The sequence below is a fragment of the Pseudophryne corroboree genome, chromosome 3 (genome assembly GCF_028390025.1).
Source record: "Pseudophryne corroboree isolate aPseCor3 chromosome 3, aPseCor3.hap2, whole genome shotgun sequence".
In the NCBI taxonomy this organism is placed as follows: Eukaryota; Metazoa; Chordata; class Amphibia; order Anura; family Myobatrachidae; genus Pseudophryne; species Pseudophryne corroboree.
In genome coordinates this window covers 309,766,294-309,787,711 of record NC_086446.1, presented here as the reverse complement: position 1 = coordinate 309,787,711, position 21,418 = coordinate 309,766,294, and the positions used below count along the sequence as shown (strand labels likewise).

At 43.4% G+C, this 21,418-nt stretch overlaps 1 protein-coding gene across 1 annotated transcript in view; it reads left to right on the top strand.

Moving 5' to 3' along the window:
• ZNF385C (zinc finger protein 385C) overlaps positions 1 to 21,418 on the top strand; it is a 563,435-nt gene that overhangs the window by 159,128 nt on the left and 382,889 nt on the right. The window lies entirely within an intron of this gene.

Below are 21,418 nucleotides of genomic sequence, written 5' to 3'. Positions count from 1 at the left end.
AAACGGTACTAATCGACCCTGTTCGTGGTCCCGAAGCCGGATGGTTCGGTCAGACCCATTTTAAATCTAAAATCCCTAAACCTGTACTTGAAAAAGTTCACATTCAAGATGGAATAGCTCCGGGCGGTGATCTTCAGTCTGGAAGGGGGGGATTTTATGGTGTCACTCGACATAAAGGATGCATACCTTCATGTCCCCATATATCCTCCTCATCAGGCATACCTGAGATTCGCTGTACGGGACTGTCATTACCAGTTTCAGACGTTGCTGTTTGGGCTCTCCACGGCCCCGAGGATTTTCACCAAGGTGATGGCGGAGATGATAGTGCTCCTGCGCAGGCAGGGAGTCACAATTATCCCATACTTGGACAATCTCCTGATAAAAGCAAGATCGAGAGATCAATTGCAGAAGAGCGTGTCGCTCTCCCTGAGAGTGCTACAACAACACGGTTGGATTCTCAATCTGCCAAAGTCACAATTGATTCCAACGACTCGACTATCATTCCTAGGCATGATTCTGGACACGGAACAGAAGAGGGTATTTCTCCCGATGGAAAAAGCCCAGGACCTCCAGAACATGGTCAGAGACTTGCTAACACCAAAAAGAGTGTCTGTTCATCAATGTACTCGAGTTCTGGGAAAAATGGTGGCAGCCTACGAGGCCATCCCCTTCGGCAGGTTTCATGCAAGGACGTTTCAGTGGGACCTCCTGGACAAGTGGTCCGGGTCCCATTTACTAATACATCAGGAGATAAGCCTGTCCTCCCGGGCCAGGGTGTCTCTCCTGTGGTGGCTGCAAAGTGCTCACTTTCTAGAGAGTCGCAGGTTCGGCATTCAAAACTGGATTCTGGTGACCATGGATGCGAGCCTCCGAGGATGGGGAGCAGTCACACAAGGAAGAAATGGGCTATGGTCAAGCCAGAAGGCTTGTCTACACATCAACGTACTGGAATTGAGGGCCATATACAACGGCCTACGACAAGCGGAGAATCTTCTTCGCGACCTACCGGTTCTTGTTCAATCAGACAACGTCACAGCCGTGGCTCATGTAAACCGCCAAGGCGGGACAAGGAGCAGAGTGGCGATGGCGGAAGCCACCAGGATTCTTTGCTAGGCGGAAAATCACGTAAGCGCTCTGTCAGCGGTCTTCATTCCGGGAGTGGACAACTGGGAAGGAGACTTCCTCAGCAGACACGATCTCCATCCAGGAGAGTGGGGACTTCATCAGGACGGTTTTACAGAGATAACAAGTCTTTGGGGAATTCCTCACATAGGCGTGATGGCGTCACGCCTCAACAAGAAGCTTAGGAGGTATTGTGCCAGGTCAAGGGACCCTCAGGCAGTAGCGGTGGACGCCCTGGTAACACCGTGGGTGTTTCCGTCGGTCTATGCGTTTCCCCCTCTTCCTCTCATTTCAAAAATATTGAGAATCATAAGACAAAAAAGAGTGAAAACAATCCTCATTGTTCCAGATTGGCCTCGAAGGGCCTGGTATTCAGATCTTCAGGAGATGCTCACAGAAGATCCATGGCCTCTTCCTCTCAGGGAGGACCTGTTACAACAGGGGCCCTGCGTGTTCCAAGACTTACCGCGGTTACGTTTGACGGCATGGCGGTTGAACACCGAATCCTAGCTGGGAAAGGTATTCCGGAGGAAGTCATCCCTACTCTGATAAAGGCTAGGAAGGAGGTGACGGCAAAACATTATCACCGTATCTGGAGGAAATATGTTTCTTGGTGTGAAGCCAAGAATGCTCCTACGGAAGATTTCCATCTGGGCCGTTTTCTCCACTTTCTACAGACAGGAGTGGATATGGGCCTAAAATTAGGCTCTAATAAGGTACGGATTTCGTCCCTGTCTATTTTCTTTCAGAAGGAATTGGCTTCTCTCCCAGAAGTCCAAACTTTTGTAAAGGGAGTGCTGCACATCCAGCCTCCTTTTGTGCCCCCAGTGGCACCTTGGGACCTTAACGTGGTGTTACGGTTCCTGAAGTCTCACTGGTTTGAACCTCTTCAAACGGTTGAATTGAAATTTCTCACTTTGAAGGTGGTCATGTTGTTGGCCTTGACATCTGCAAGGCGGGTGTCCGAATTGGCGGCCTTGTCTCACAAGAGCCCCTATTTGACCTTCCATGTGGATAGAGCAGAGTTGAGGACTCGTCCTTAGTTTTTGCCTAAGGTGGTTTCTTCATTTCATATGAACCAAACTATTGTGGTGCCTGTGGCTGCAGGTGACTTGGAGGATTTCAAGTCCCTGGATGTAGTCAGGGCCTTAAAAATCTATGTAGCCAGGACGGCTCGGGTTAGGAAAACCGAAGCACTGTTTGTCCTGTATGCAGCCAACAAAGTTGGCGCTCCTGCTTCGAAGCAGACTATTGCTCGCTGGATCTGTAACACGATTCAGCAGGCTCATTCTACGGCAGGATTGCCGTTAACAAATTCTGTAAAGGCCCATTCCACTAGGAAGGTGGCCTCTTCTTGGGCGGCTGCCCGAGGCGTCTCGGCTTTACAACTTTACCGAGCGGCTACCTGGTCAGGTTCAAACACTTTTGCAAAGTTCTATAAGTTTAAAACCCTGGCTGATGAGGACCTTGCGTTTGCTCAGTCGGTGCTGCAGAGTCGTCCGCACTCTCCCGCCCGGTCTGGAGCTTTGGTATAAACCCCATGGTCCTTACGGAGTCCCCAGCATCCTCTAGGACGTAAGAGAAAATAAGATTTTAATCCTACCGGTAAATCTTTTTCTCCTAGTCCGTAGAGGATGCTGGGCGCCCGTCCCAGTGCGGACAAAATCTGCAAGGCTTGTATATAGTTGTTGCTTACATAAGGGTTATGTTACAGTTCAGATCAGTCTTTAGCTGATACTGTTTTGTTCATACTGTTAACTGGTTGCGTATTTTCCAGGTTGGATGGTGTGGATGGTGTGGGCTGGTATGAATCTTGCCCTTAGATTAACAAAATCCTTTCCTCGTATTGTCCATCTCCTCTGGGCACAGTTTCTCTAACTGAGGTCTGGAGGAGGGGCATAGAGGGAGGAGCCAGTGCACACCCATTCTAAAGTTCTTTATAGTGCCCATGTCTCCTGCGGAGCCCGTCTATACCCCCATGGTCCTTACGGAGTCCCCAGCATCCTCTACGGACTAGGAGAAAAAGATTTACCGGTAGGTTTAAAATCTTATTTTCTGCCATCACCGCTCATCTGCTCTAAGCTGTCATCGGGGCCGCCCCTGGTTTACTCTCAGCTTGGTCTCATGAGATTACCACATCTCACAAGATCAGGCTAAGCGCACAGACTGCACCTGCAGCTAACAGCATCGCTTATGCTGCCGGCTGCCTGCTGTGAAGACCCGAAGAAGTAAGAAGTAGCCACCATTACTATACAGACACAGGTACAGACATGACAAGTGACATCTGTGGGGTATATGGGGGGCAATGTGTTCGGTGCCTATGGCTGCCATCTTCCTTCAGATGGAACTGCTGTCACAGACCATTCACGGAGCTGGGAGAGCAGGGAGCCAGGCAAGCGCACTGAGTACTGAGCTCATGCATCCTATCTGAAGGAAAGTTTGTTGTGCAGATTTATATATATATATATATATAGTGTACCTTATTGCCCCGGCACTCCAAATATCCACTCAGGGATATGTCTCGCTCCGGTGCCTTCCTCCGTGGAGAGCTTTGGTGAGGCCCCCCAGGATATGGCGGTCACAAACGAGGCGGCACTCAGAGGCTGTCACAGATTCTTGTAATAGTGCAAACAGAGAAATCAACGTTTCGGGGACCAGTTCCCCTTCTTCAGGATATGTGTAAACACTGCACAAAAAACATTTAAATACTTAAACGAAGTACTTACCCCCCACCTCACACCCAATCACCTGGCGTCTCCCCTGGTCTCGCCGCCGTTCTCACCGCCCGGCACCGCCGGCTGCGTCCACTTCCGCCGGAAGTGACGTTGCGGGAGTATGCCGCGTTACCATGGAGACGCTAGCTAAACTCCATAACAACAACAATACATCTGTGAACCTTGTATTACAAGCAAATGCAGTGCGGATCAAGAACTGGTTACATCTTAGTGCATATCACTATAAGGTGCTAATATCAGCTACAAACATTAAAAAAGAAACCCACGTTTAAAAACAATATTAGTGCCTTTTAAAATCCCCTACTAAAAAGTGTCAATACCACATAATAGAATTATTTCTTACTCATAATAGCGCAAGCCGCTCCTGTTCTTCCTTATCATGAACCAACTTACTAGCAAATATCTACATACTCTGCCATTGTGACATATACGGGAATTTTTGTCTTTATGTTTATGCTTGACTCCCTCACTATATTTTAACCTATTCATCTGCTGGTTCCACGGGTGCAGGGACTTTATTCACTACTAGTACCCTGACCAGCTGCGGACCTCCTACCCACTACGTAATTCCTCCCCCCTGTCCATTTTATGAACCCACTGAGATGAAAACTGTCCCACGACTAATGCTACCCAACCCCCTGGCGTCTAAAATCTACCTCCAGAGGTAGAACTAAAGAAAATTAATGAGGCCCAAATTTTCATTCAAGCCTCCAGGTTTCAGGGTTTGTAGTCTGTGAATCCACATGGACTCTAACTGTAAGAGCTTTTTACCTCTATTTCCCCCACGGGGGGATTCTGGCACGTGGTCAATAATTCGATGTTTAAATGTGGCCATGCTGTGTCTGAACTCGACAAAGTGCTTGGCGACTGGCTGTTCACCACTGCCCGTCGCCAAAGCGTTCCTAATCGCTTGTCTATGCTGAGCCATGCGCACTTTAAACTGGCACTCGGTCTTCCCTATGTAGTACCGGCCACACGGGCATATAATGGCGTATATAACAAACTTGGTACTACACGTTAAGGGCCACCTGATCTTAAAACTTTTTCCGGAGAACGGGTGAGCAATACTGTCTCCTGGAGACATATGCGCACACGTCGTGCAGCCCGTGCATTTAAAGCACCCGTTTTTTCTACTTAAAAAGTGGTGGGTGGGGGCTGCTTTCAATTTGGCCATGTCGGTTTTGACGACAAGATCTTTTATACTGCGCCCTCTGGTATAGCTTGGCATAATGCGCTTACTCTTAAAGATTGTCAGATCGGGATCCGATGTGACTATCGGCCACAAACCTTTCATCCTTTTCTTAACTTGTCCACTGTTGACATCATATGCACTCACCCAGGGGATACTGCTGGTGATATCCTTGGGTGGTGTTGTTTGGAGAGTATCTTCTCTCCTTCTTGCTGTGGCCTTTTCTGCGGGTCTGCAGGACCAACACAAATGTTGAGGTCAGAAACAAACAACTTGATGAAATGGAGGGCAGACTTCGGGACAGGGGCTTTCCCTCAAAACTGCTAAGTAAGGCCCGTCAAAAGGCCACAGCAAGAAGGAGAGAAGATACTCTCCAAACAACACCACCCAAGGATATCACCAGCAGTATCCCCTGGGTGAGTGCATATGATGTCAACAGTGGACAAGTTAAGAAAAGGATGAAAGGTTTGTGGCCGATAGTCACATCGGATCCCGATCTGACAATCTTTAAGAGTAAGCGCATTATGCCAAGCTATACCAGAGGGCGCAGTATAAAAGATCTTGTCGTCAAAACCGACATGGCCAAATTGAAAGCAGCCCCCACCCACCACTTTTTAAGTAGAAAAAACGGGTGCTTTAAATGCACGGGCTGCACGACGTGTGCGCATATGTCTCCAGGAGACAGTATTGCTCACCCGTTCTCCGGAAAAAGTTTTAAGATCAGGTGGCCCTTAACGTGTAGTACCAAGTTTGTTATATACGCCATTATATGCCCGTGTGGCCGGTACTACATAGGGAAGACCGAGTGCCAGTTTAAAGTGCGCATGGCTCAGCATAGACAAGCGATTAGGAACGCTTTGGCGACGGGCAGTGGTGAACAGCCAGTCGCCAAGCACTTTGTCGAGTTCAGACACAGCATGGCCACATTTAAACATCGAATTATTGACCACGTGCCAGAATCCCCCCGTGGGGGAAATAGAGGTAAAAAGCTCTTACAGTTAGAGTCCATGTGGATTCACAGACTACAAACCCTGAAACCTGGAGGCTTGAATGAAAATTTGGGCCTCATTAATTTTCTTTAGTTCTACCTCTGGAGGTAGATTTTAGACGCCAGGGGGTTGGGTAGCATTAGTCGTGGGACAGTTTTCATCTCAGTGGGTTCATAAAATGGACAGGGGGGAGGAATTACGTAGTGGGTAGGAGGTCCGCAGCTGGTCAGGGTACTAGTAGTGAATAAAGTCCCTGCACCCGTGGAACCAGCAGATGAATAGGTTAAAATATAGTGAGGGAGTCAAGCATAAACATAAAGACAAAAATTCCCGTATATGTCACAATGGCAGAGTATGTAGATATTTGCTAGTAAGTTGGTTCATGATAAGGAAGAACAGGAGCGGCTTGCGCTATTATGAGTAAGAAACAATTCTATTATGTGGTATTGACACTTTTTAGTAGGGGATTTTAAAAGGCACTAATATTGTTTTTAAACGTGGGTTTCTTTTTTAATGTTTGTAGCTGATATTAGCACCTTATAGTGATATGCACTAAGATGTAACCAGTTCTTGATCCGCACTGCATTTGCTTGTAATACAAGGTTCACAGATGTATTGTTGTTGTTATGGAGTTTAGCTAGCGTCTCCATGGTAACGCGGCATACTCCCGCAACGTCACTTCCGGCGGAAGTGGACGCAGCCGGCGGTGCCGGGCGGTGAGAACGGCGGCGAGACCAGGGGAGACGCCAGGTGATTGGGTGTGAGGTGGGGGGTAAGTACTTCGTTTAAGTATTTAAATGTTTTTTGTGCAGTGTTTACACATATCCTGAAGAAGGGGAACTGGTCCCCGAAACGTTGATTTCTCTGTTTGCACTATTACAAGAATTTGTGACAGCCTCTGAGTGCCGCCTCGTTTGTGACCGCTATATATATATATATATATATATAAACGACATAATGTGCGGCACTCCGGAATTACAAAAAAACACACTGCACAGTGGATTGCATCAACGTTTCAATCTTAATGATTTTCATCAGGATATCAGGTTATCATGACGAAAATCATTAAGATCGAAATGTTGATGCAATCCACTGTGCGGTGTGTTTCTATGTAATTGAGGAGTGCCGTACTTTATGTCATCGTATGTTTCTACTTGTGAGGGCACCCGGGTAAGTGTTGGATTTAAGCGAGAGTGCCAGACCACACGATTGGTATAATATATATATATAACATACATACACAGTATATATATATACTTACACAGTATATATATATATATATATATATATACATACACACACACACACACACACACACACACACACACACACACACACATATATATTAACACTACACACATATATGCATTATTCCTTCTATCAATACATTAGCTAGAAGCAAATGCATCACACACACACTTTCACTTACTGTACACTTTGTAGGCACTGCAGCACGAGTTGAGATTGTTCAGTGGAGCCAGCCACCTTACACAATTAGGCTTCGCCCCCTCCCCACAGGCCCGCAAATTGCGGCAAAATGCTGCAGGGGGCTGGGCCTAATTTTTTATTCTATGAAACTTGCATCACAAAGTTACAGTGCCTCTGCCATCTCCCCATGGACCCGCGAATCGCGGCAAAATGCCGCGATCGCGATTCGCGGGACTGTGAACATTAGAAAAAAAAACATGTGGTCCATGGGAAGGGGGGGTTTCTGGGTACTCAGAAACCCCCCCTGCGTGCGCCACTGGCCTAGGGCAGCTGGAACCCTCAATCAGGCCCTGTGCACATGGGGCCGTATGTTTAAGATACGCACAAGTCTAGATATAGACATGTCGATTTGTTTAAAATTGACCTAACCATTATGACATTCTCTTGTTGACATAATGACTGGTCTGCTTACTGGCGCCGAAATCCTGAATGCCGGCATACCGACATCTTTTGTCCCTCTTGGGGGTCCACAACCCCCATGGAGGGAGAATAGATAGCGTGGTGCGCCACCGTGCCCGCAGCGTGGCGAGCTCGCAAGGGGCTCATTTGCGCTCGCCCAGCTGTCGGTATTCCGGCGGTCGGGATTCCGGCACCGGTATGCTGGTCGCCGGGACCCCGACCGCCGACATACCATACTACACCCGACATAATGAATGTTGACATCGTGAATGCTGACAAAATATTCCACATCCCACAAAATGCTCTTCTATTTTACCTAATCAAATAAATTAGAGATTGTATTACTGTACATTAATTTTCTTTAACCATTTACCCTGAATTCTTTCACAGGTTTTATATGGCTATCATTCATTTAAATGGAAAAACAGAACACCCATGTGACCTGAAGGACACTCGGGCCATAACATTCGTTCAAGCTTATTTCTGAGTGTCATTCAGTTAAACATGGGATGTGATGTGTAGACTTGTACATGGGTTTTAATTTGCGCCTGTGCAAATGTGAATGCACATAATTTAAAGTCCACCCACATTTACAATTTCATTGCACTTAAGAGAATCTCAACTAAATACTGTATAGACATAATCAATATGGTAATTAGTACTTGCATAGGAAGCATGGGCGCCGCTTAGAAAAACACATTTCAGTTGCATCTCTAGCCTAGATAAGTGTTCTGCTCATAGTGGTACAGTTAACTACACATGCTTAATGGAAGTGCATGTAAACACTCCTGATCCACCTCTTAAAACGGAAGTGTTAGTTACACGCAGCTCAAAATACTGGCATATATTGTGTGCACTGTAGCAAATTGTACGTGAAGTAAATAAAGAAATACAGAAATAAAGTTAGAAAAAACCTTATAAAGCTCGATTCAATTTGTATTTGATAGCAATGCAGGGGCACACACAATTCAGTCGCATTTTATCTTGACAGGGTGTAATTGGGCTGTAATGTTTCATTTCATTGGATTATTAACATAAATGTAATGACATTAATTGTGTCACATTTTTATTTAATTTTTGTTGGTGAACACATTGGCCTATGAGACTACATTTTCCTTTATATCTGTTTAGCATATCCTTTAATGAGCGGTTACTCTGAATGCTAGCACACATAGAACTTCCGTGCTTAGCCACAAATAATGGGCTCATCATCTTCCAGGACACACATCACTGGCTGTTTTAAACTAATCTCACCCCTGGGAGCTTCAAGTATATAACCATACATTAGCAGTATGGATATATATAATCAGTGTGATAGTATACAGCCTCCTTCCTATCGGACCTGTTCACTTAAGTGCCCATCTCCAACATTCTAAATGAACACATCAACACTGTTGTCGATAAAAGCTCCACGGTTAAGCTTAGCTTTGAATTATTGACAGTATCATAATCCTATAAACCGTTAACAGGCAGTGCCGTGGGTAACAACAATTAACTTTTGCTCACATGACTATTACTGCATTTTGCAACAAAGTAGAGCATAAGCCAGCAGAAAACGTAAATAAGTAAAAGCAGAAAAAACTGCATACATTTTGTAAAAAAACAAAAAAAAAATAGAAATACAAGTTTAATATTATGATTTACCGTATTTGCCGACGTATAAGACGACCCCCAACATTTCCACTCAAAATATAGAGTTTGTTATATACTCGCCGTATAAGACTGTGGGGTGCCTCTTCTTAATGCACACTTACCCCTTGGCATACTCTTTAATGCTTTTTCATTTGATTTCCAGTCCCGAACCATCTTTTCTGTTACTCCATATTGTCTTGCAGCAGCACAATTATTATGTTCCATGGCAAAGTTTACAACTTTAAGTTTAAAACTTGCATCATATTTCTTTCTTTTTGCTGTTGCCATGATAGGGTTAATAGGGGTTTGACTGCTGGACATTTTCTATGCTGTATTGTACTGTACAATGGTGCAGTACTGTGGTTGGCTGTTGGCTGTATACAAAGCCTGATTGGATTGGTCCCTGCTCCCTGTCTCCCTGTCTCACTGTATATTATGACCGCATGTGCAAGGGGCGGGCCGGAGCGCCGCTGCTTCCCGAGCAGAACGGGCCGGTCACGCCGAAAAGGCTGGCACCCCTGTATCGCTGCTGATGCTCGCCGCAGCCACGCTGATGACCCGCCGCGGCCACAGTGCATCGGGAGGCACTGCGGCGTATAAGACGACCCCCGGCGTATAAGACGACCCCCCCACTTGGAGGCATGTTTTGCAGGGCAAAAAAGTAGTCTTATACACCGGCAAATACGGTATGTCCAACTGTGTGGCAAACTGGGTGTCTGGTCATCATCTTGCCATCATGACGATGAACCTATTTTTATGTGCAGGCCTGGAGCTGTAGTCCCATCTACCCTATTGTTAATGTCGCCCTGGATAAAAAGATTATAAATAGATAGCAATGGTAAAATGTAAACTCTCTCTGCACATGTTATATCTGCCTCCCCTGCAGTGCACATGGTTTTGCCCAACTGCTAAAAAAAAATCCTGCTGCGATCAACTTGGAATTACCCCCATGATGTGATTTTTCACCAAGTTGTGTCTTGCTTACATCATAAACAGCCTTTTAATGTCACTCACCTCTGATAAAATGGTCACTGCCTTCAGAGAACAATTTCAACTGTGTCTACTGATATGACCTCTCACTAGGGGGGAGATGTATCAAAACTTGGAGAAACATAAAGTGAATAGCAGCACTGCCCAAACCATCCAGAAGATGTTTCAAGCTGCTGCACCGACTGCATGGTACCTGACTGGAGCGCCGAAAGGATGCTCTGGGTGGCGCTGCAGCAGCAACACTGGCTGCAGGGTGCCATTCTAGGCACCCTGTTAGCCAGAAGCAAGGACTGTGTGGCAGGGAAGGTGCTGCCCTCTGGGCCCTGTGCTCTGTTCATCGGCACAACTCGCACATCCCTAGTTATGGCCCTACCTAAACTATTAGCTCCAATGTTTCCTTAAATATGTAATAGCAGAAAAATTGCAGCATTTTTTTATGATTTATGGGCAACTGTGTGGCAAGCTGGACGGCTGGTCATCATCATGCCGATGGGCCTATTTTTAGTGCAGGCTTGGAGATGCAGTCCCATTGTCCCCATTGTTAATCTGGCACTGGAAGCACCAGTAGCACTATCACTATGCTGCAGTGCTGTGTGGGACATAATATCATACAAGGGGCATAACTCTGGGCCATAATATGGTGCTGGGGCATTACTGTGTGAGGCATATTATGGTGTAAGGGACATTACTGTGTGGCGGCTAATATGGTGTAAGGGGCATAACTGAATGGGGCATAATATGGTACATGAGGCATAACTGTGGGGCATAATATGGTGCTAGGGGCATTACTGTGTGAGGCATAATATGGTGCAATGGGCTTCACTGTGTGAGGCATATGGTGCAAGGGGCATTACTGTGTGGCACATACTGTAATATGGTGGAAGGGGCATAATAAGGTGTAAAGGGCAGTTAATGTTATAAGTGGCATTACAGTGTGGTGCATATTTTGTATGGTGCATATTGTGTAAGGGGCATTAGAGTATGGTGCATATTGTATAAGGGGCATTATAGTGTCGTGCATAATGTGTAAGGAGGAAAAATGAAAAATAATGTCAGGAGCATGAATCAGGATTTTTTTTGTGGTGGCCAATGTCTGGGAGTACATGGGGCAAAACTGGGATGTACGGTAGTCTTTTCCTGCAAAGTCACGCCCTTTGCCGTGAGTCCACGCCCCTTTTTGGTGCATGTGCCTGCGTTGCATGCAAATGTTTCTCAATATCCTAAATGTTTTAAACATCCGGGGGTGGATGTACGGTAGTCTTTTCCTGCAAAGCCACGTCCTTTGCAGTGAGACCACGCCACCTTTTTGGTGCATGTGCCTGCGTTGCATGCAAATGTTTCTCAATATCCTAATTTTTTTAAATATCCGGGGGTGGATGTACGGTAGTCTTTTCCTGCAAAGCCACACCCTTTGCAGTGAGACCACGCCCCTTTTTGGTGCATGTGCCTGCGTTGCATGCAAATATTTCTCAATATCCTACATTTTGTAAATATCCAGGGGTGGGGAGTCTCATTTTTACTGTTCGCGATAGGAGCCATGTTGTCTAGAACAGCACTGCCTGCCCCCACGTCATCTACTTATTTCTACAATGTAACACCAGTCTCCCTGCACTCCATCACCCAATTTTCAAACATATTACAGGTTGAGTATCCCTTATCCAAAATGCTTGGGACCAGAGGTATTTTGGATATCGGATTTTTCCGTATTTTGGAATAATTGCATACCATAATGAGATATTATGGTGATGGGACCTAAGTCTAAGCACAGAATGTATTTATAGTTAATATACACCTTATACACACAGCCTGAAGGTAATTTTAGCCAATATTTTTTTATAACTTTGTGCATTAAACAAAGTTTGTGTACATTCACACAATTCATTTATGTTTCATACACACCTTATACACACAGCCTGAAGATCATTTAATACAATATTTTTAATAACTTTGAGTATTAAACAAAGTTTGTGTACATTGAGCCATCAGAAAACGAAGGTTTCACTATCTCAGTCTCACTCAAAAAAGTCCGTATTTCGGAATATTCCGTATTTCGGAATATTTGGATATGGGATACTCAACCTGTATTTGCTTGTTTATTCCTGCTGCCTCCATTTAGGCTGGCATTCTAGTGGGCAGTACTTTGCAGTACTCTATCTGGCAGCAGCTTGACCTCTCCGCTCTACATAAGATCTGCGTCTCTTATCCACATGCATTACTTGCTCCCACTCAGAATTACAGGACTTTATCTGGGCTTAACCCACTCTGTGGAATGCTCTCCCATGCACAATAAGACTCACCTCTAGTCTCCAAACCTTCAAACGTTCCCTGAAAACTCACCTCTTCAGACATGCCTATCAAATTCCAGACCCACCCACATAACCTTCAGTGCTTCCCTATCTAATTACATCCTCTGTACAGTCCACACATAACCTCATATATTTTGTCTGTCTTCACTTTCACACCCTCCTGATCCTTGGCCAAAATGGCTGGGTGAACATATCATACAGCCCATTAAGAACCTATGCACTAGGTAGCATCTATCCTTGTGAATGAGTGCCTTTGTTTGCGAGCAGGGCCTTTCTACCTTTATGTCTGTCTGTTTTTACCCAGTTTGTTCTGTTATTGTAAAGCGCAACGGAATATGCTGCACTATATAAGAGACTGTTAATAAATAGACAAATAGTAAAGGCAGTTTGCAGTAGCCCTGAAGTGAGTTGCTGTCCTCAGCACCTGCCTGCTTGTGTATACATTGGTGGATTAAAAACAGGGTGGCCATGGCAGACTATAGCTGTGTCCCCAGTGTGTATGGGCGGGGGGCACTGTGGCATATGTGAACTACGATTTCAGTCTATCATAAATTATGATTCATAATATGAACTGGGACCGCTACAGTGTTTTTAACACTTCTGTGGTGCTGGGAATATTTACAAAGTATTACTTTGTGTAGTGACATCTGCAGCATTTTTATTGACCATTTTATTGGTAGAGGCCCCCACAAAACTTAATCCGGGCTTGCACTCATTGCAAACAGTGATTAACTGCTTTATTCCATCTCTTTAAGCTCTCACAGGCTCAGTGCTACACCTCAGAGTTTAATAAATGTGTGTGTGTGTGTGTGTGTGTGTGTGTGTGTGTGTGTGTGTTTGTTTGTTTCAAGTACTCAGGTACTTGAAACAAACAAGCTCAGGTGCTACATCCAGATAATCAGACAAAGTTCCCAGTAAACAGACGGCACTCAGAGGCTTAGAAATGCAAATATAACAGGCTGTATTTGAGATCGACGTTTTGCACCTCGAAACGTCGATCTCAAATACCGCCTGTTATATTTGCATTTCTAAGCCTCTGAGTGCCGTCTGTTTACTGGGAACTTTATATATTAAAAAAACACAACATCCAAATAGTTTACCTCATGCAAACATCAGCAAAACACAGTTTGCATTGTTCAGAATACACTTACCTTTGAGAAAGGCGCAACTGAGCGCTGAAACGCATTAAGAAGAAATGAGGATTGAGGACTTTTGTATATGAAACTTCTTTAGCCGCAATACGAAAAGCTGCATGTTCTGTGCATGAAACATTGTAAAACTATATAAAAGAGACTTGGCACTACCAATATACCAGTACACTCCTGGAGTTAGCTCAGGAGCTATTTCTCCATCTGGGTACTCACCTGTGCCGCATTCAAATCTGCAATTCACCTACACTTGCAACTTGCTGTTAGCAGCAACAGGTTGTTCGAAGGGACTGTCATACCAGTTAAAGCGGAGCATCGATTCCTGAGATGTCCCGTAAATGTGTGGCTATGTCAAATTGGACTGTTATATTGGGCTTTTATTTATTTAATTATTTGTATATATGTAATTTGACTTGGAATCTAAACTTCATAAGGATCCAGAAATTTGAGGATAAATTTGGGATCATTCCTTTATACATATACTAGCATATTTTGAATAATACAAACTAATGTGAGTTAAGCAAGGACAACCCCAGAATAATGGTGTGTAGTGTTCACTCTAGGCTGCTTTAGCAGGATGCCACACCATACCCAATTTTAAAAGGGCAAAATGCTCCCTGCCCTTTTACCGGCGCCCTGCTAAAACAGACTGCCCATTGCCATGCCGCCACATGAATAGATATGCATGGCATCTATGCACATTAAAGGGAGAGCTTATGGGAAATGTAGCAAGTGCCGGACATGCCCCCATTAGTGATGCCGACGGCTGGGCATGCCCCCAATTTGACGCAGATGGTGCTGTACCATCCCCAATAATGATGCCGATGGGGCCATGCCCGCTTTTTGAATGCACGATTATACCTGCCCCTGTCACTCAGCGCCCTGACCTGCCCTGCCCGCATCATAGCAGTGTAATGGTTCTGTGCATGACTGTCTAATTACTTTAAGGATTTTATCTCCAATAACAGTGGTAGTGGCTAGAAGGACTGATAAAGGCTTAGAGAAGAGTTTCCCAAAATCTGACATTACATTCCTGGTTTTACAGATACCCATGCTTGAACAACGGTGACTTAGTGCCTCAGACAATTTGATTTAACCATATGGACTCTTCAAAGCCTCCTCAGGAGCAGTTAAGATTTAATGTTTTCTGAACATCCTGGGTAAGAAGGCACATACAGGCATAAATTATTTTTCTAATGCCTCTCTTATACCTCAGAAACCTTACGTAGAGTAGATGGGTTTTTCTTGCAGTGAAACAAGGCACTCATTTAAAATTGGCCTTGCGTAAATGTTCTCTACCTCAAACGGAACTAAGTTCGTATACACGAGACCAGATCATCCAGTATGCCTTGTAAATTGTGAAAAGCCAATTTCTCTTTAATACATCAGACCACCTTTTCTACAATTTTGACAACATAGCTTCATTGTTTCACTGAAGTTCTGATGCATAAGCTCTGAACTGAACAGCTTATTGTCCTACCATTTATGCACCTTGTCTCAGGCAAAGGATACTGAAGGTAGCAGAGGTAACCCGAGCAGGTTCATCAAAATCTCTCCAGAAATGACATAGGACAATATTACAAACATGTAGCAGGGGATTATTATTTTCCCAAAATGGAGAAATCCATGGCAGAGGTTGACTGCATAATAGAGAAATAATGTAAGCCTCTTTTGACCTTCACCAAGGAGAATTTTGATGACTGCAACTCAAGATGTGTTCAGCAATTCTTAGGCATACCATCATACTTGTAGTTATCCAGATATGAGATATAAGAGTGACAGCTGCAGGTGTGCATCTTATTTTACTTGTGGTTTTCACCAGTATGGATTATCTGCGCCCAGTGGCCCTCATTCCGAGTTGTTCGCTCGCAAGCTGCTTTTAGCAGCATTGCACACGCTAAGCCGCCGCCTACCGGGAGTGAATCTTAGCTTAGCAGAATTGCGAACGAAAGATTTGCAATATTGCGAAAAGATTTCTCTGTGCAGTTTCTGAGTAGCTTGAGACTTACTCTTCCAGTGCGATCAGTTCAGTGCTTGTCGTTCCTGGTTTGACGTCACAAACTCCCCCAGCGTTCGCCCAGACACTCCCCCGTTTCTTCAGCCACTCCCGCGTTTTCCCCAGAAACGGCAGCGTTTTTTCACACACTCCCATAAAACGGCCAGTTTCCGCCCAGAAACACCCACTTCCTGTCAATCACACTCCGATCACCAGAACGAAGAAAAAACCTTGTAATGCCGTGAGTAAAATACCAAACTTCTTAGCAAATTTACTTTGCGCAGTCGCAGTGCGAACATTGCGCATGCGCAATTAGCGGAAAATCGATGCGATGCGAAGAAAATTACAGAGCGAACAACTCGGAATGAGGGCCAGTATGCAGATTGCAGCCCATATAGTTGGTTCCGAGAATAATAGACAGGAGTAGTCCACAAACCAGGTATGATAATGGAAGAGATTTGAAGCAAGGGACAGCTGTCATCAGGCCCCGTAAGTATAAGCTGGGTCCAACACATCATTGCATTGACTACAAAAGCTTGTTTACACGCTTTCCCTTCCCTCAAAGAGTCAGCCTATATTCTTCATGTTGACGCTTCAAATGTTATGGCTGAAACCATTATTAGTTGTCTGTAGTGGAAGAGCATGTGCTTACTTTCTAAACAAATTATCTGCCATTAAAGCATACTATGATGTGGGAAATCACAAACTTATGGCAGTTAAGAGAATGTTTGAGCAGAGGAGGCACAGGCTGGAGGAACCAAAACATATTATTACACTGTATATTGATGATAAATATAGTCAATAAGGCAGTAAAAAGAGTGCTAGACAGGCTGGTTGGGCTTTATTTTTCTACTGGTTTGATGGCATCATTGCTTTTCATCCTGGTTCTAATATGTTGCTATATTTTGATGGTGTGTTTTTGTTGTTCTTCATAGAAACCTCATGGTCCACTTCTTAATACTTCAGTTATTGCTTACACATTTTTTATCTGGATTCACTGAAGACCTTTCTACTCAACTACTTAATGCACTGAATGATATCCATTTTATCTGCAGATTGTACGTACATTTTTGAGACAAGCATAACGATATAATTCTTGCCTGTGAGACTTTTTTAGAATGAAGACTACCAGGTTCTCACTGTCGGGAGGTTACTTCTTGTATCCATTCTTAACTGTTCTTGTATGTACTTTTCAATGGACTTTACGGCAAATGTTCCTATTACCCAAAGGCTAATATTCTATATAGATAGTAGTAGACCATGTTAGCTCATTTTTACACTTCCTTAAATGCCTATTAATATAATTTCTGATATCGTTTCTCAATTTTCAGCTCTTGTCTGGAGATATCTTTGTATGCTCCTACACATTAAATTCAGTTTTTTTTCTGCTTTTCATCCACAAACTAATGGCAAACCGAAAGGATGAATCAGTCTTTTTAATGCTACTTTGTGTATGGTTTGCACCTCAAATCATCATCATCTTCCAACCTTCGTTCTTCAATCCAACCAAACATCAGTAAAATAGAATGTTCTTTAAAAATTGTTTGGAGATTGGTACTCAACATATATATCAAGTTGCTTCTCGTTCTAAACATTTTGTGGATCAGCGAACTGAAAAAAGATGACATAATGTGGCTATCTACAAAAAAGTTTTAACGTTGTCATGCTAGGGGTTTTGAAAGTGAGTCGTTAGCACCAGCATACTATGTTGGCATACTCTATCATTATTTTTATTATGTCGTCTTCAATGTGTGATATATTGAGAGTTATGTGGCCTGCATGCTTCATTTTATTGCGCTTAATCCCTCATTCCTCATCCCTTCCCCTGCTTTTATATGTGTTGGTTATTTATTCTATTTCTTATATAAACTAAATGATAGTGATGGTCTCTTGTAATATTTTAATTCTATTTTGTGGCCGTGACTCCTTTTTAATGGCTTTTGCCATTTTGTGAATGTAGATTTTGGCTTTTTTTATTTAGAACTGTTTAATATCTCTCAGTCATATCTTGTTGTATTTGTAGTCACTTGCTCTCTTTTTATTAGACTGTATATGTTCCGTGTGAGTATTTTCTTGTTTTTTTTATTGAAAATCAAAGCAAATGTTTTTAAAAGAAAAATAACTTTGTTAGCCTTCTAATAAATTCAGCCCTAGTTATTGAAAATGCTTAATACACTTAATCTGCTTGCTTGTTGAGCTTTAAAATTCAAAGACCCGTTCATTTTTCATTACTCAAACCATTCTATTTTTCTAAAAACTTCCCCAGAAAACAATTTGTCAAGAAGTGATTATTGATGGTTATGAGGAATATGGGGGTCGTTCCGAGTTGTTCGCTCGTTGCCGATTTTCGCAACGGAGCGATTAAGGCGAAAATGCACATGCGCATGGTACGCAGTGCGCATGCGCTAAGTATTTTAGCACAAAACTTAGTAGATTTACTCACGTCCGAACGAAGAATTTTCATCGTTGAAGTGATCGGAGTGTGATTGACAGGAAGTGGGTGTTTCTGGGCGGAAACTGACCGTTTTCTGGGAGTGTGCGGAAAAACGCAGGCGTGCCAGGATAAAACGCGGGAGTGTCTGGAGAAACGGGGGAGTGGCTGGCCGAATGCAGGGCGTGTTTTTGATGTCAAACCAGGAACGAAATGGGCTGAGCTGATCGCAGTGTAGGAGTAAGTCTGGAGCTACTCAGAAACTGCTTAGAAATTTCTATTCGCAATTCTGCTAATCTTTCATTCGCTATTCTGCTAAGCTAAGATACACTCCCAGAGGGCGGCAGCCTAGCGTGTGCAATGCTGCTAAAATCTGCTAGCGAGTGAACAACTCGGAATGACCCCCTATATTGTAGAATTTATTTTTTTATTCCAAATGAGCCCATGAACAACTTTATTACCAAGTTTATTGAAAAGGGTATGGTCCCTAAGAAAGATCTTGGATACCTTGCAGTAATATAGGGTAGTTTCCCTATGCCACATCCTGATTTGTCTATTCTGCTTTATATATGTAGCACCCCGCTGCCATAATAGGTGGATTAATACGGTGCTCTTTGATTAATCTGTTATTGAAGAGAGGGGCGGAGTGGTACAGTTCTGTGTGATTTGTCCTGTCAGACAAAGAGGGGCAGGGTATAGGAGGGGAGAAGTTACTGGGGTCCCCTGGCACCCTAAATTGTTTAAAAAGGGAAAATCTCCCTTAATTATTTTGTAGGGAGTAAATGGCACACAGAGCAGTAGTAAAGAATCATAGACCCCTCTATCTGTATACGAAGTGCTGCAATGCGGTGGCGGCTGCGACTTTTTATTTTTTCTTGTCAAGTTACATTGTGCTTTATATACAGATTCAGACTCGTCGCAGGCATATGTACAAGTGTTAGAATATTTGGATATCAAATGAATCAGTGCAGTCTTGTGAAGCGGTTTTGTCGCATACAGTAGCATATCTATTAAGACGCACATTTGCATGTTAAAGATGCTCTGCGCAGCTAAGTGTATGAAAACACTAAGAATGTGAGAGAAAAAATGCCTCTGAACCTAAAATATATCTAGCAGCACCTAGTAGTACCAATACATGTTAAACTTTATAACAACATGGAGAATTAACAGAGACGCTATATTGCAACAATGAAGAAAGACTACAAAGTGATAGTGTAGGACGCAACACCTCGTAGTGTCCCTCCAGTGTAATTACCAAAGTAACATTGACTACTGTATGTAGCTGCTGCCATACTCCAACAACCCTTCTCAACAGCTGACGCTTAGTTCATCAAACACATTTTGCTTAATAGCCTGTAATGTCTGTTCCCAGGTAGAGGCGTTGCACTGTTCAACTTTAGTACTAGCTATAGTTATACACCAAACAAATTACAAATCCAGGCCAGCAGGAACAATAGTAGTTAGCACATTTCTATTCATAGCAGTTTAATAATAGCCTCAACTGTTTATTAAAAGCCAATATGGTGCTAAGATTGTTCTTCAACTAGTTAATGATCCAGATGGCCAAATTGTTTGTACCATGTAGATTGGGCTAGACTGGCACATGGCAATTACTGCTGATAGAGTTACAAAACACAGCGGCAGCTGCTCATTACTTGGCAAGACAAGAACTCTTGGCTTGTGAACACAACTTGTCACACTCTCCATTCGGCTTGCTTTATGAGAGTAGCTCACAGGTGGCAGAAACTCGGTAGCAGTGTGAACTGGATGCTCAGTGTAATATTTCTCCTCATATCAGAGCTAATGGGGTGGGAATTGGCCTGTTTTAATAATAAGCCACAAGGAAAATGACACCAAGTTTCAGACTGCGCCTGCTGTCCCTTCCAGTACAGTGTAACTTTTTCCAAGCAAGTACATCTAATTGGCAGAGGATTGCATTTTCTAATAGGCTTCTTAATGCTGAAAGAGTCTGTAGTTTCATTGTGGGATGTTGAAAGTAATATTGATGTAGCAGCTAGTTTACATGTACAGTAATTTAAGAGATTGTACAACAAAAATGAATGACTGATTTTTTTTTTAAAACTACCCACTATTAAGCCTAATCATAATCCTTGAGTGGGAATCCCTCATTTCAATATTCCACTGCTACTTACATCTGTTTGAGTCCAGATAGGCTGGTCTGTAGCTACTTGCTCTCACTTTCAAATAACTTTTCCTATCAGAGGTACTGGGTCTGTAATACATATTGAGTTTGATGGAGGAATGCCCTCCTTACTGAACCATAGGGGAAGAATCATGAGGCATATTTATGAGTCTTCACATAGCCTTGTCTCCAGTAAAAATATCTATTTTAGGCAGAAATAGGGTATAACCCAGTGGTTTCCAGACTTTTTTGAATCACGGCGCCCTAGTATATCAGAATTTTCTTCACGGCACCCCTAGGCAAAAAATTTCTTATTGAGAAATTTAGAAAGAAATATTACATTAAGTAGATCGCGTTTATATGTCATCCTTAGGGTCAGTTGTGTGCTGAGGGACAAGATTTGCTTCTGTTTGGCCACATATTTTATGACTGGCAGCCACCAGCACTGGTTTTGTCTATTATATTGACCATGAATAATTTGAATTGGTCCTGGACCACCAACCCAGGGCACCCTTCAAGTGTCCCGAGGCACCCCAGGGAGCCACGGCACACAGTTTGGGAACCTCTGGTATAACCTATTAATGGAAAGCTACCACTGACTTTACCTATCACTGAGTTTCGCCAGCGGTAGTCTTCTGTGGTGATAGTTTCCCCATGCTTTTCAGGACAGCACTCTCCAAAGATAACAGTTGCCATCTCAGCACGGGGACGTAAAGAAAATGATGCTTTATTACTAAAATAAAACATTCAATTCATATATTTCTGTTTTATAAATTTTTTGCAAATTTATCTTGTTTCTTTTTTTATTCTTTTTTTTTTCTTTTCATTTTGGTTTGCCATTTTTTTTTTT